We start from the raw sequence: 14,352 nt of genomic DNA, 5'->3' as shown, positions 1-14,352 counted from the left end.
TTACTCCGCAAGCGAACTATACCGACCGAGAGAAAGCCGCTTGTCGGCGAAGTTAGTGCCAACTTTAGCGGATAGAGGGTGTCGCGTAGTCAGCGCAACGAATCCCCACGGCCGTTAATTTCGGTTTTCTAGACCGAAGCCACTGCTTTCCCATTCAAGTAGCTACTCAATTATCCTCATTAGGCTGAGTGAACTGGATTCAGCAGTTTTAAAATACGTCAGTTTGTTGAAAATTCATTAGGAGGAATTGACACACAGAATATTTGACCCTATAAGCTCATATTTCCTTATAACATAATTTGTTATTAGCTGTACATGTGTGTAGGCTTAGGAGAACACGTGTGAATATGAGGTCAGATGAGGACAAGTTTTAAGAAATAGACATTTTGTTCAGACAGAAGGGTTTAGATAAGAAGACCATTGCCTAAACTGTGTGATTATTGCAGTAGTAATGTAAGATTCATTCATCAGTAATCTGTCAGACGACAGGTCCACAGTCTCTTCCAAAACAGTTCCTCCACTTGTCTCAAATTGACTCCAGAGGAAACATCTCGCATACATGGTATCTCTGTTTTTTTGGAAAGAGAGATAATGCGGTAGTTTTTTCATTTGCTTTTCACATCTAATGTAACATATCTACATAAAATTAGCTCGTCAACAATAAAGAGACATTACTACGTCACATTCTTCTTATCAACTCTGTACAATCGTTTAATCCGTACAGGCAGTCTTGGAGGTTCAACTTCTTGTCGTCTTCATAGACTGGTTGTTTACTACATCGTTATGTATTATGTTTGTTTCTTCTGCAACATTCTTCGACCTTATAAGGTCATCATAGGATAGATTACACGCATAGTTGTTACACTAAACCAACAACATAAATAGGCACAAAGTGGCATCTACAAAACGAAAAGTTTAGGCTACCTACTGAGATATATTGGACAAATAAGATGTGCATTCAATGCCAGATATAATGAGTATGTCTTTGCGATACGAGAAATTAATGATTTTGCATCCAAAGTGCACATGGTACTAAGCCTACACATCAATATTAATTTCTTATTTCTAATAGGACATGTTCTCTTTTCTGTAAGTGAAATACGCACGTGAAACAAGAATGAAGCTTATACTTTACAATCACTTATGTTTCAAGCCATATTTCTCAGAAAATGAAACAATAAAACAACGGTTTTCATTCCATTGAAGTCACGCAGCTTTGTATGGAACACTAACGCAATGAAAGTTATTTCATATAATTCCACTAGCGTTCTGATATTATTCTCTATATACAGGATTTATTGAATAAAATATCGGCATCGAATATTGCGATCGAATAATAGTAGTAGTATATGTAAGAGGTGGACCAAAAATCCGGCCCTTGCACTGCGACCTTCAGTGACCTATTGTGCTTCCCTTTTGGATTAATCCTTTGTTAATCCTAAACTTCGAATAAACTGCAGGACTTTATTTATGGTGTCGTCATAAAAGTAATTTCTTTCAGTAAAGAACTAGACCAGGCGAAGAAATCTTAAATGAGCTATGGCCTCACAGTCACATAGGATATGTGTGACCGATTCTTCTTGTTGGCACCTTTAGCAGATTGGGTCATTTGTCAATCCCAATTTGAAAAGGTGTCCTTTAAGGTGTTAGTGTCCTTGCAATCAAGTAGATCGCTCTGCTGCTTCGTAATCTCGGATTAAAATTTCGGCCCTCAAGCCAAAACTACCGTGGATTTCTTCAGTAGCTTCTACATCCAGGAAGACTCTAAGATGGTACCGTAAATTAATACACGACAGCTCATTTTGCAATTATTTATTGATTAATCATTCTAGCATTTGGTGCTTGTATTCATTTCAATTCATAACGTCATTATATAAATTATAAATAAAAACTAGTAAATAAATAACCTTCCCATCAGGACTATGCTTACAAATTCTATTATAAAGCATATAATATTTTAGTACCGGAAATTTACTTCAGTGGTGTCGGGTCATGTCGTAAGTGAGACCATGTTTTTGTAGAAACGCGAAACACAAAATGTATTTAAACAGTCTCTTTATGCTAGGATTATCGGTGGTTACCATTTTATAAGCCAGCAGTGGAAGTGGCAATTTGCTTAATGAATAAATGAATATTACAGAGCATTTGTTCAGAAACCACTTTACCTTGCAAGGGCAGAGAGAGTGGGATTAACTAATATTGGATTGGTGAGGTCCCCTAAGTTGCAGAATAAATACATTTGTTTAATAAATATATATCACAAAATTATCAAATTTTTAGTACTGTATTATGTTCTATATTCAGATGTAATTTTAGAAGATATACGAAAATTTACTTTCAATAAACGCCTACACATTTTTCCACATACAGTGAATAAACACCCTGCTTTCTAAACGTTCAACGAGGTACAATGGATCAGGTTTACACTATGTCTAAATCAGTTTCAGAGACAAATGTTATACGAAGCTGAAAGAGCAAAGTGCAAATATTTAATGAGTTGTAATTTTCATGAAGAATATTTTATAAGATAATATATGAGTCGGCCAAGATATAAGTTAATTACGTTTTCCAACATACTACCACTTGAACATATGATTTAATTTATTTCCGCGAGAGATGAGGACAGACCACACATTTCCATACAATTTCGTTAACCACAATTTTAATATTATTCTCCCTTCTATACCCACACTTATGTTTCCCAAGTGGTCGTCTCCCTACAGGTTTTACTACCAATTATTTGACGATTTCTTTTCTCTCCCATGCATGCTATATATTCCGCCCACCTCATTCTCCTTACTTACTGCTTTCACGTTTATCACTTTACTTCGCCATGTGTAAGATTTAGAAAGAATTACAATTTTTGCTACAGCATTTCTCTGGACTTTATCAACTGCAAAGTTAAAGCTATCCTTGTAAGAGGCTCTGGAGGCCCATTGGGTTATGAGACGTCGAGGCTCCCACTATTTCTAGAGAGTTGGTTTACAGATGGTGGCGAGTCTGTCAGCCTTATGGGCTGGCAGACTTTTACCCCCCGGAAAGTTCCTGGTAATCATATCTGTTAGTCGACCCCAGGGACATTTTGTGGCTGAAAGGATTTTTTTTTTCATTGGCGCTAGAGCCCTCATTTGGGCCTAGGCCTACCTCCATGAAATTCTCCATTCAATTCTGTTTTACTAGATCTTAGACATACGGTGATACTCCTTGGGCGGGTGATCAGTTCGTTATAAGGCCTCTACCTGTACAAAAACACAGAAAACGCACACAAACATCCATGTCATGAGTGGGATTCAAACCCACGATCCCCGCTTCCGAACTAGCGAAGACAGTGCATGCCTTAGACCGCTCGGCTACCGTGACCGGTGGCTGGAAGCATTAGATCAATTAAAAAGATCCAATGACCTCATTGGGCATTGAACCCGCGACATTTAAAATTGTAGCATAGTAACCCAACCAACAACGCTACCGCGTGCTACACTTTTTCCACTGTATTAATTCAGATATAAAAATTATTAAAAATGCTAGGTTTCGCAGACTGCCTCTATGTCTCTCCTCAAATAGAACACAGGAACAGAAGCCTACTTTGAAGGGTCCTTTAGTTAAAGCCTGTCTTCCCCAGTATGCATGATTGTCACTGACAAGCAGAAGTACGCATTGTTCACCTCGGATATGGCTGTTTCCTTGTGTTTGTCACAATATCTAGACCTAGCATCTAAACGTTGGATGAAGAAATAACACTCAAATTGAGAAGCTGACTTATATTCATGTCATTAAGAAGAGACTGGGAATAAATTTTCTATTTGCATCCAAAATTTTACCCCCAATATTGCACTGACCTTTAACAGCCGTTGCTTATACAAAAAACTGTTTACGGGGTAAATCTCATGATATAATTTGGCGTTCTGCATTAGGCATGCTCTAGGAAGCAGGAAGCAATGCTTGCCTTCTACGTATGTAATGGATAATCGTAATTTTGTCTCTACTCCAGAATTCAGCGGAAAGTTTGCTTCACTTCACACGTTAAGGATTGTGCAGATATCTGTGCCGACACTTGGCCAATTAACAAGCTCGTATTAACTGCCGGCGTTACGTAACATCGAAGGAGGATATAAAGATGAATATCATGATGGAAACCGAAATTGCCCAAAGATATTACCTGGCTCTATATGCCAACAGCTCAGCATTAACTTTTCTGCCGTTTTCCCAGTCAGATACACTCTGGGTACAAAGTAAGATTATTAATGAAGAGCAGACGTATAGGAAGAATATATCGCCTCCATCTTCAGGGTCTGTCTGCTTGCTACATGATTCAAACTGGCTTCTTGCTTAGCTTAACCTTCGAACTAGAACATGGAAACGACAAGTTTCTCTGAAACATCAGTTGGCTTTCAATGGACTACATAAGGTTTCAGCTCAGACTAAATAGCTCCTCCTAACTATCGTTGTGAGAACCTAAGATCCTGCAGGTTTATTAATCATTACGTTCTCAAGAATTTTCTTATTCGAGCCTCTGTTGTGGGGGCCAAATTACATATTTCACGTTAATCAGAAACTGCAGATTTCTCTGTTTCTGTGTGAAGGCACTGCTTCCGTCCATGTTATCGCCTTCAGTTTCACACTAGACTCACTAACACGACAGGTGCAGCCAAACCTGAGGAACGTTACAATATTACGTTCTGTCTCGACCACCACCAGAAATGAAGTATCACTCACTGACTTTCCCTTCGCACCTGCTATTCTACCATTCTTTGGTAAATCTCTTTGTCTTCATTAAGATGATCCTATGGGTACAGCGGCATTGATAGGATTGGTGCTTCAGTTGGGATAGTCTTCACGGTCTATATACTATGGGTACAGCGGCATTGATAGGACTGGTGCTGTAGTTGGGATAGTCTGCACAGTCTATATCCTAGGGGTACAGCGGCATTGATAAGATTGGTGCTGCAGTTGGGATAGTCTACACCGTCTATATCCTAGTGGTACAGCGGCATTGATAGGTTTGGTGTTGCAGTTTGAATAGTCTACACAGTCTATATCCTATAGGTACAGCGGCATTGATAAGATTGGTGCTGCAGTTGGGATAGTCTACACAGTCTATATCCTAGAGGTACAGCGGCATTGATAAGATTGGTGCTGCAGTTGGGATAGTCTACACCGTCTATATCCTAGTGGTACAGCGGCATTGATAGGTTTGGTGTTGCAGTTTGGATAGTCTACACAGTCTATATCCTATAGGTACAGCGGCATTGATAAGATTGGTGCTGCAGTTGGGATAGTCTACACCGTCTATATCCTAGTGGTACAGCGGCATTGATAGGTTTGGTGTTGCAGTTTGGATAGTCTACACAGTCTATATCCTATAGGTACAGCGGCATTGATAAGATTGGTGCTGCAGTTGGGATAGTCTACACCGTCTATATCCTAGTGGTACAGCGGCATTGATAGGTTTGGTGTTGCAGTTTGGATAGTCTACACAGTCTATATCCTATAGGTACAGCGGCATTGATAAGATTGGTGCTGCAGTTGGGATAGTCTACACCGTCTATATCCTAGTGGTACAGCGGCATTGATAGGTTTGGTGTTGCAGTTTGGATAGTCTACACAGTCTATATCCTATAGGTACAGCGGCATTGATAAGATTGGTGCTGCAGTTGGGATAGTCTACACCGTCTATATCCTAGTGGTACAGCGGCATTGATAAGATTGGTGCTGCAGTTGGGATAGTCTACACAGTCTATATCCTAGTGGTACAGCGGCATTGATAGGATTGGTGCTGCAATTGGGATAGTCTACAACATCTATATCCTAGTGGTACAGCAGCATTGATAGGATTGGTGCTGCAGTTGGGATAGTCTACACAGTCTATATCCTAGTGGTACAGCGGCATTGATAGGATTGGTGCTGCAATTGGGATAGTCTACAACATCTATATCCTAGTGGTACAGCAGCATTGATAGGATTGGTGCTGCAGTTTGTATTGTCTACACAGTCTATATCCTATAGGTACAGCGGCATTGATAAGATTGGTGCTTCAGTTGGGATAGTCTACACGGTCTATATCCTATGGGTACAGCGGCATTGATAGGATTGTTGCTTCAGTTGGAATAGTCTACAAATTCTATATCCTAGTGGTACAGTGGCATTGATAGGATTAGTGCTTCAGTTGGGATAGTCTACGCTTCTATATCTTAGGGGTACGGCCTAATGATAGGAATTAGTTCTCCATTTGGGAAAGTCTACACAGTCTATCAGTATAAATTTTCATGACAAATGAAAGAAACGTAGCGCTAATTGTTACAGATAATCCAAGTTATAATAGTCTTCTTGTCGTGTTCATGGAATAGATATCTTAATGCCTGTACTGACTTCAAAATCAGTACTTCTTGCTCTGTCTGTTATTCTTAGTCTTATGTTTAAAATCCCATAATATATACTTCAACAAGACTCTTTGTAAATTTTGCAACTAGCCCTCTGACACATTTATTTCGTATTATATTTCAGCATCCTGTTGTATTTACGTAGCATGTAATTGCCTGAAGATGGCCTCGTAAAGCCGGCACATGTTGCAATTAAATGNAGTTGGGATAGTCTACGCTTCTATATCCTAGGGGTACGGCCTAATGATAGGAATTAGTCCTCCATTTGGGAAAGTCTACACAGTCTATCAGTATAAATTTTCATGACAAATGAAAGAAACGTAGAGCTAATTGTTACAGATATTAATCCAAGATATAATAGTCTTCTTGTCGTGTTCATGGAATAGATATCTTAATGCCTGTACTGACTTCAAAATCAGTACTTCTTGCTCTGTCTGTTATTCTTAGTCTTATGTTTAAAATCCCATAATATATACTTCAACAAGACTCTTTGTAAATTTTGCAACTAGCCCTCTGACACATTTATTTCGTATTATATTTCAGCATCCTGTTGTATTTACGTAGCATGTAATTGCCTGAAGATGGCCTCGTAAAGCCGGCACATGTTGCAATTAAATGTGATTTTAATGACATTTTAAAATAAAGAGGAAGTTGTGAACGGTTCGTGTTACATTACAAACGGGAATGAGTGAACGAGTGACATTTCTTATGTATTACAGAATTTGTTTGTTTAAGCATGTGTATACAGATATAATTTCTCATTTCTTTCATCTGACATACGCTTACAAAGCACGTGCATCTCTGCCTTATTTCACCATTGATATAACAAAGAGCCCTGCTCTGATGTTATACTTACTTACTTACATACTTACTCATGGAGCTGAGCCATTCTGAAGGAGCCGCCAATTCTGCAGCTACTCAAGAAATTCCCAACATTTTATGGAACCCGAAAGTTCATTACCGTGACAAGAGCTCTCCACTGGTCCCTATCCTGAGCCAGATCTATCCAGTCCATATCATCCCATCCTATCTCTCTAAGATCCACTCTAATATTGTCCACCCACCTACGCCTTGGTCTTCCCTGTGGTCTCTTTCCTTCTGGCTTTCCCACGAATATCCTATACGCATTCCTCGTCTCCCCCATTCGTGCTACATGGCCTGCCCATCTCATCCTCCTTGACTTGATCATTCTAATTATACTTGGAGAGCAGTACAAGTTATGAAGCTACTCTCTTGTTATACTTTTTGAAATTATTGTACCCAAAGCATATAAATTAATTCACTTATATATACTTCGTACAAGCGTTTTCAGTTTATTTTCCAACTCTATCTTTATCGCTGTAAGTAGGTGAGCGGTAATATTCACAGCCTGTCTGCTGTACCAATGGACGAGATGCTGGGTGGAGCCCAGAGCCGGACAAGACGCACTGCGAGGAAGACAGAAATCTCAGACCCTGCTGAGAATCAAACTCCCTTTTTTTCCAGCCGGTAACGTAGTCACAATATTAACGGAGCTATTCCGGGTCCAATGTCCTGAATAAGGCTATTTTAATTAATGAATCTATTTTACTATTCTATTGCCTGACACATTCTTATAATTTGCCAATTTTTCCTTGCGTGCAACAGGACGCTAAAATATAACATTTTCCTTGAAAGTTTAATGTTAATGTTTTATGGCGATCACACAGTGAGTTTCAATCCTGTATTTCAATTCGCCTTCTACATATATTTAAATAATTCTGCCCGATATATTTCTCTATATAACTACTCTCCAATTACAAATTTTATCTACCGCTGTGTAGTTCAGGTTATTGCAGTAAAATTAATTCAGTCAACGATTGATTGAGTGCTTGATTATTAGAATCTTTGACATTGATATATGAAAGTTGATTCTGTACTTCACAATCAATATGAACAAATTTGGCTTTTAGTGCGTGTGTTCGATGTTCTTATTCTCCGAACCTTTCTAATTGTGTGCGAATTATTTTAGCTTTCCTACAACATATTCACGGGAAGCATGTATAGCAAATGAAACAAATTTATTGAAATATTTTTTTCCGATATTTAAAAATTGTCCATGAATTTTGATACGTATTTTAGGGTTATTTTTATTTTATTTTTCCCCCATAGATTGCGTCTATGGAGCAATATTAAAGCGCTGTACAATAAAGTAGGGTATTGTCTACATATATTGCACTTTGATTTATGCTGACATCTGTTCCAGAAACAAAAACAATTTGACCATTAAAAGGATAAAGATATTGATCTACGGAGTTCAAAAAGAAAATGAATGAGGTGAAAGAATTACTGTGTACTGTGCTAAAATCTAAAGATTTCGATGATCACGTCCGTGATGTATTTAAAACAATATCCAAACATTTGCTTGAAAGTGAACTAAGCATATTCTGAAACTGGATAGTGGTAACACCGCTGAAATTCGAACCCAGTAACACCAGATATAAGCCTAGACGTTAACTGTGCACATAACTGTTGGCATTAGGATTTGAATCTTTCACAGCGACTGAATGCAATGAAATTCTCTAAGGCAATCAGATATATCAGTATTTAGTGATTTTCCTACATATTTGGAACTGTCTGCTTCCATCACGGGCCTCCGGGACGTTAGAAACGCATTCCATACAGGAACCGATCGAGGAGCTATGATAGCTCAGTCTGTATGGTGCCGTGCTACAGATTGGATGGAAGGAGTTTGATTCATGACAGTCGCAAGGAATTTTTCTCTACTCCATAGGTCCAGACCAGGTCTAGAGCTCACCCAGCCTCGTATCCGACGGTTTCCGAGGACTATTTCCCTCGGCATTAAAGTGGTCGGAGCTTGAAACAGACAACTCAACCCCAACAAGTGCCAGGGTCTAGAATTGTGTGCCTGTACCTCCACTCCCCCATGTGTTTTCATGGCGTAGTGCATAATTACTTAAGTAGAGTGAAATATTTACGCTTTTACTGTGACCGATTGCCCGAGAGAACCTTTATGCAAACCTGTTCAACGAATCAGATGTTGAATTGACATTGTTACTGGGGTCTACTCTAACAGCTATAACAGGATGAAGGCCAGGAGATCAAATCCTAGAGCACATTCACAACCAAACGGATTTCAGACTAAGATAACAGTTCCTTGTTTGATTTGTAAAGATCAAATTTCTTTTAAATTATCGAGATTCTGATGTTCCTAACTCTTTTGTCCGTTTATTTTTGGCGTCTTATGGAACATTCCAAAGTAGAGGTTACCACTACGCTTCGTATTAAATATTCGAAATCAGTACCGTCAAGGCACAAACTCTTTTATGCCAGTTTACTAGGAGATTCTTTTTATAACCATACGCTTTCTTCTTGACCACAAGTGTACAGGTCTCATACCAAAGGTCGTGGAGTAGCTGTTAGCATGCAGGTTTTATATTCATGATCCAATGCTAGGATCTCGGTCAGGTGACCTGTCTTTCTGACATTTCTAATGTGTTTTCTCAGTCTTACCAGGGAATAGTATATTAAAACAATACATATGTACACTTCATATCAAATACTTTCTAAGTTACCATCCATACATTAAAATCCTACGTCCTTCTTTGTGGTGCTATACGTAGACTGGGGCTCGGTAGACAAACCGAACTTAGATAAGTTAAGAGAAATATAGATGCCAAATGAAAATACATTACACTATGAAGACTATGTAGTTCCGAAGAAACGGCAGAACTCCACGGAAGCTTCACTATCTTTGTTACTGCCTTCAGTCAGCCATAATGTGCAAGCAATAGTGACAGTAGGGGCCTATTAATTGTATTTCAGAGACTTAGATCCCTACTTCAAAATTTTCAACGTGGGTCTAATATGAGACTAAGTTCTCGCACCGTAAAGCTTTGTCTAGGTTTGTATTAGGGAAGTACTCGGTTCGAATTTCGGCCGGGACACCGACTATCCCGAATGGAATTTTTCGTGGTTTTCTTCAGTCCCTCCAAACACTTACAAGGATTACAATTCGATCAACTCATGACCCCTCCTTCCCAAATTATTTTCAATTAATCACTCATTATCTCTTTATCCGACGCTAAATATTCTCATTAGTGGGAGCATCCTTATATAACCAACCAGAAAAAAAAGTTTTCACGGCGGTGAATATTAAGATCACAGCCTTCTAGAATGCGATGATGTGTACTCTGTTACATAGGTAGATTTCAGAAGACCGTGATCGTAATTTTATATTCAACCAGTTTCGTTAACTGAGGCGCATTGTCTTTGTTATAAGCTTAAGTCAGGAGGTGGTTGTACGAGCCTCGAGCAATTCAGTTAAAGAGCATTTACATATTTTGTGTGAACTTATTATTTGCACGGGTGTAGAACTAGGTATATCACATCAAGGGAGGAGTATAGAATAAGGGTATTTGAGAACAAGGTGCTAAAAAGAATATTTGACCTAAGATGCAGAGAATTACGAGAAGATATATACAATTTTATAATGAGAAGCTCTAAAATCCGTAGCGTTCTCTTCACCAGGTGTTAGGCCTATTATGATCATAAAATCAAGGGAATAAGTCGGGAGAGAAATATATCACGCCAACAGAGACGATAAATCCATAGAGAAAAAAGGGATGATTACAAATATAAATATGTCAGTAAGAATAAAGCCAAGGACGAGTTTGAAGATCACTCTTGGGTTGCTTTATGTCTGTGGTTACCTATACAGAGTCGAATGGTAGGTGATGTGACATGCGTTCGAAAGTGCGTGGGTGTGTCTGTAGTCTGCAGCAAGGAATATAACCATTGAATGTGTGGACTAAGAAAAATGAAGACAGACAGGATAGACAGCTTTTCGAATATGTTCCGAACACAGGACCTCCCTACTTTAAAGCTGGAATTATAGACACTAGACTGCGATGTTCAATGACTTTAAAGTAGGAGCTATACTTGACAAATGAAAAATGATAGGCCTCATTATTCAAACAGAGCCATAGGAAATATCTTCAGAAACCAAATGGGAGATAAATGTAATTAAGATTTTGCGTCTAAATAACTAACTCCATGGATCTGACCTCCTTTTTAAGAAGCCGTCATTTGTGCAGCTACTAAAAAATTTCTCCAACATTTTATGGAACCCGAAGGTTCATTACCGTGTTCACAAGAGCGCCCCACTGGTCCCTATTCTAGGCCAGATCTATCCAGTCCATACTATTCCATTTTTTCTCTCTAAGATTTTATTCCTATGTGACTTAATTAGTATAGTGACAAACTTGTTCGATAGTTCGATATAATACAGGATAAAACGGGAATTTAGGCAGGATAATGTCAGTTTACAGAAGGAAGTCCCATGCATCGACTACTTGTACTTCTCCGTCGAGCGCCTCAGGTTGCCCTTCTAACGTACTTCTCTGCTCTCTCCTGCTGTCATCTAGCCATTTTGTTCACACGTGATGACCTTCGCTGTCAACACGCTGTACAGGCTAGTGGACATAGACCAGAGGTGTCTGAGGGGAATGTAGTGGTAAGACACAGAGGCTGAAGCATCAAGCGCCATTATCTTCATTCGTTTCCGCTGCCGCAGTCACTAGCTTGCGTCGTTTTACAGATTAAGAAGTCAAGAGACAAGAGCAGAAAATATGATAAATAGAAATATTGGACCAAATGGGCGGTCACGAGTACAGAATTTGTTGGACAGGTGTCCAGAGCAAGATTCCAATGAAAGCGTAAGAAAAGCTTTTCTTTCCTGAAAACAAGGAAAGTGACAGGAGAACCAATTATGTTAGCTTTGAGTTTATATCGCTGTCATATTAGGATATGACGCTACATAGCCTGGTAGATGTTGTCAACGTTTCGGAGGAACTCACTACTGACAACTTCAGCTCACATCGCAGAAGACACTGATCTTTAGCTATATTCGTATAGGAACAATCCCTTATTCTGAGAAGCAAATCTTCTTAGATCAGCAGAACAGATAAATGGTATTATCAGAATCTTGAATTTCGACATTGTCCGGATAACGGCTATCGTGAGTAATTTTCGCCAGTCTCTCCAGTTTAATGTCAGGACTATATAACGTAGCTAATTACCATAACCGCTTTAATTGAAGCTCATGCCTTTTCACTATTTATGAATATTATGATTTTATGGTATGGGAAGAATGTGTGTGGCAGGACACAAGAATTTTGGGTGTAAAGAACTGGAGGAATGGAGAAGAATGGCGAGCAATCCTGAGGAAGGCCAGGGCTCACAAAGGGCTGTCGTGCCAGTGATGATGATGATGAAGATGATGATTTTATGGGTTTTATGACTTTGTGTCATGGATGATTTTTAGTTTTTAGAATTGACTTGTTGATGAACAACTCTATTCCAATGTCATACTCATATGAGGCTATGTAAGAGCAGCAGCTGAAGCAACGTCGTTAACTAACCTATGTATGTATAAGGGGTGGGCCTTCTCGGCCCTTGCACCGAGACCTACAGTGGTCTATTGTGCTCAAAAATGCCAACAGCACATGATGTTCCCAAGCCGTCAACCATCCAAGTACTAACCACGCCCAGTGTTGCTTAACTTCGGTGATCGGACGAGAACCGGTGTTTTCAACATGGTATGGCCGTTTTAACTAACCTATTTTTTTAATTGCTAGTGGGGTGGGACTAAGTCCCTTGTACTGCGGCCACTTCTGTCCTATTGTACCAGCCCCAGATGATAGGTGAGGGTGACTGTGGAGCAATTGGTGGAATGAAGATTTGCATGGGAAACCGAAGTACTCGGAGAAAACCTGCCCCAGCGCCACTTTATCCACCACAAATCCCACTTGACAAGACCCCGGATCGAACCCGGGCCGCAGCAATGGGAAGCCAGTGACTAACCACTTGAGCTATGGCGCGGCCTTAAATAACCTAAGTATGAATCTTTGGATATTAGACTTACTCATATGAAGCATGGCCACAAATGGACAGATGTGAATTTCCAGAATTTTGAACGCATTAGCAGACATCCTGGTTGTGTGGATAACATTCCTGTCCCGCATTAGAGAGATCCCGATCCAAATCTCGACCTGGAGACAGCCGCCCTGACTGAATTTTCTCGAGGTAAATTTCAGAACGATATCTCAAATTACGTCACAACTCTTTCTTTCCACGTCATTTCAGATTCATTATTTACCAATAAAATTCGGTATTATACATTCTGAGTTAGCGACAACGTCATTAAAACCATAAAAACTAAATAAATAAATGGATATTGCTCTATGTTAAAAAACAGATTTTGGTTTCTTTCGAGATACCTTGTGAAAACTGGCCAGGAGAGGCCAACTTCAATCAAAATCATGCACCGTAAAAATGGCCAACCCTGTGTTTTTAAGCTAATGGCTCCCAGATTACGAAACACGCCCACTGCAGGTAACAATTCCAGTGACTAATATAAGCCAGACAATGTGCGAATTGTCTGAGACAACGTAAGGGTGTGTGGCAACACATCGCTATGCAGAGAACAGTCTTAATCCTTGGGAAGTTGAATATATTCGGTTTAGGACCCGGGATCGGGTTAGCCTATGCCTTGAAGGCATATGCCCTAGAATGTATTCAAAGTGTGGACCCAATAAAGAACATATCTCTTAATCTTATTAATTAACCCCGTGAACCCCGAAACTTGTTCGGCTAAATATTATTTAATAGTTCAATTTCTCCCAACAAGGATATCGCAGCTTTTCCATTAGAAAGACCAAAATGGCTGTGCTGTTAACGGAAATATTCACAGTTTATTCAGAGTCATGAGAAATGTAAGACTGGAATGTGTAGGATAGGTAGGTCTAATTGTTTGTAAAGTTATCTCTATAACAGGCCATGGAGGCTCATAGGGTTGTGGAACGCTGAGGGTTCCACATTATCCAGACAATCGGCTCAAAGATGGCGGTGAGTTTGTCAGCCATATGGGCCGGCCGCCCTTTACCCCCCAGGAAGATTCCTGATATTTATTTCTGTTAGAACCTGAGTTGACACC

General features: G+C 39.5%; 1 protein-coding gene and 1 pseudogene across 1 annotated transcript in view; both read right to left on the bottom strand.

Moving 5' to 3' along the window:
- LOC111874387 (homeobox protein orthopedia) overlaps positions 1-14,352 on the bottom strand; it is a 135,941-nt gene that overhangs the window by 97,630 nt on the left and 23,959 nt on the right. The window lies entirely within an intron of this gene.
- On the bottom strand, positions 12,851-12,969 carry LOC111874394 (annotated as a pseudogene).

The sequence above is a fragment of the Cryptotermes secundus genome, unplaced genomic scaffold (assembly GCF_002891405.2).
Source record: "Cryptotermes secundus unplaced genomic scaffold, Csec_1.0 scaffold197, whole genome shotgun sequence".
NCBI classification, from domain to species: Eukaryota; Metazoa; Arthropoda; class Insecta; order Blattodea; family Kalotermitidae; genus Cryptotermes; species Cryptotermes secundus.
The sequence above is the reverse complement of the archived record's forward strand: the minus strand, read 5'-3'. Positions and strand labels throughout refer to the sequence as shown.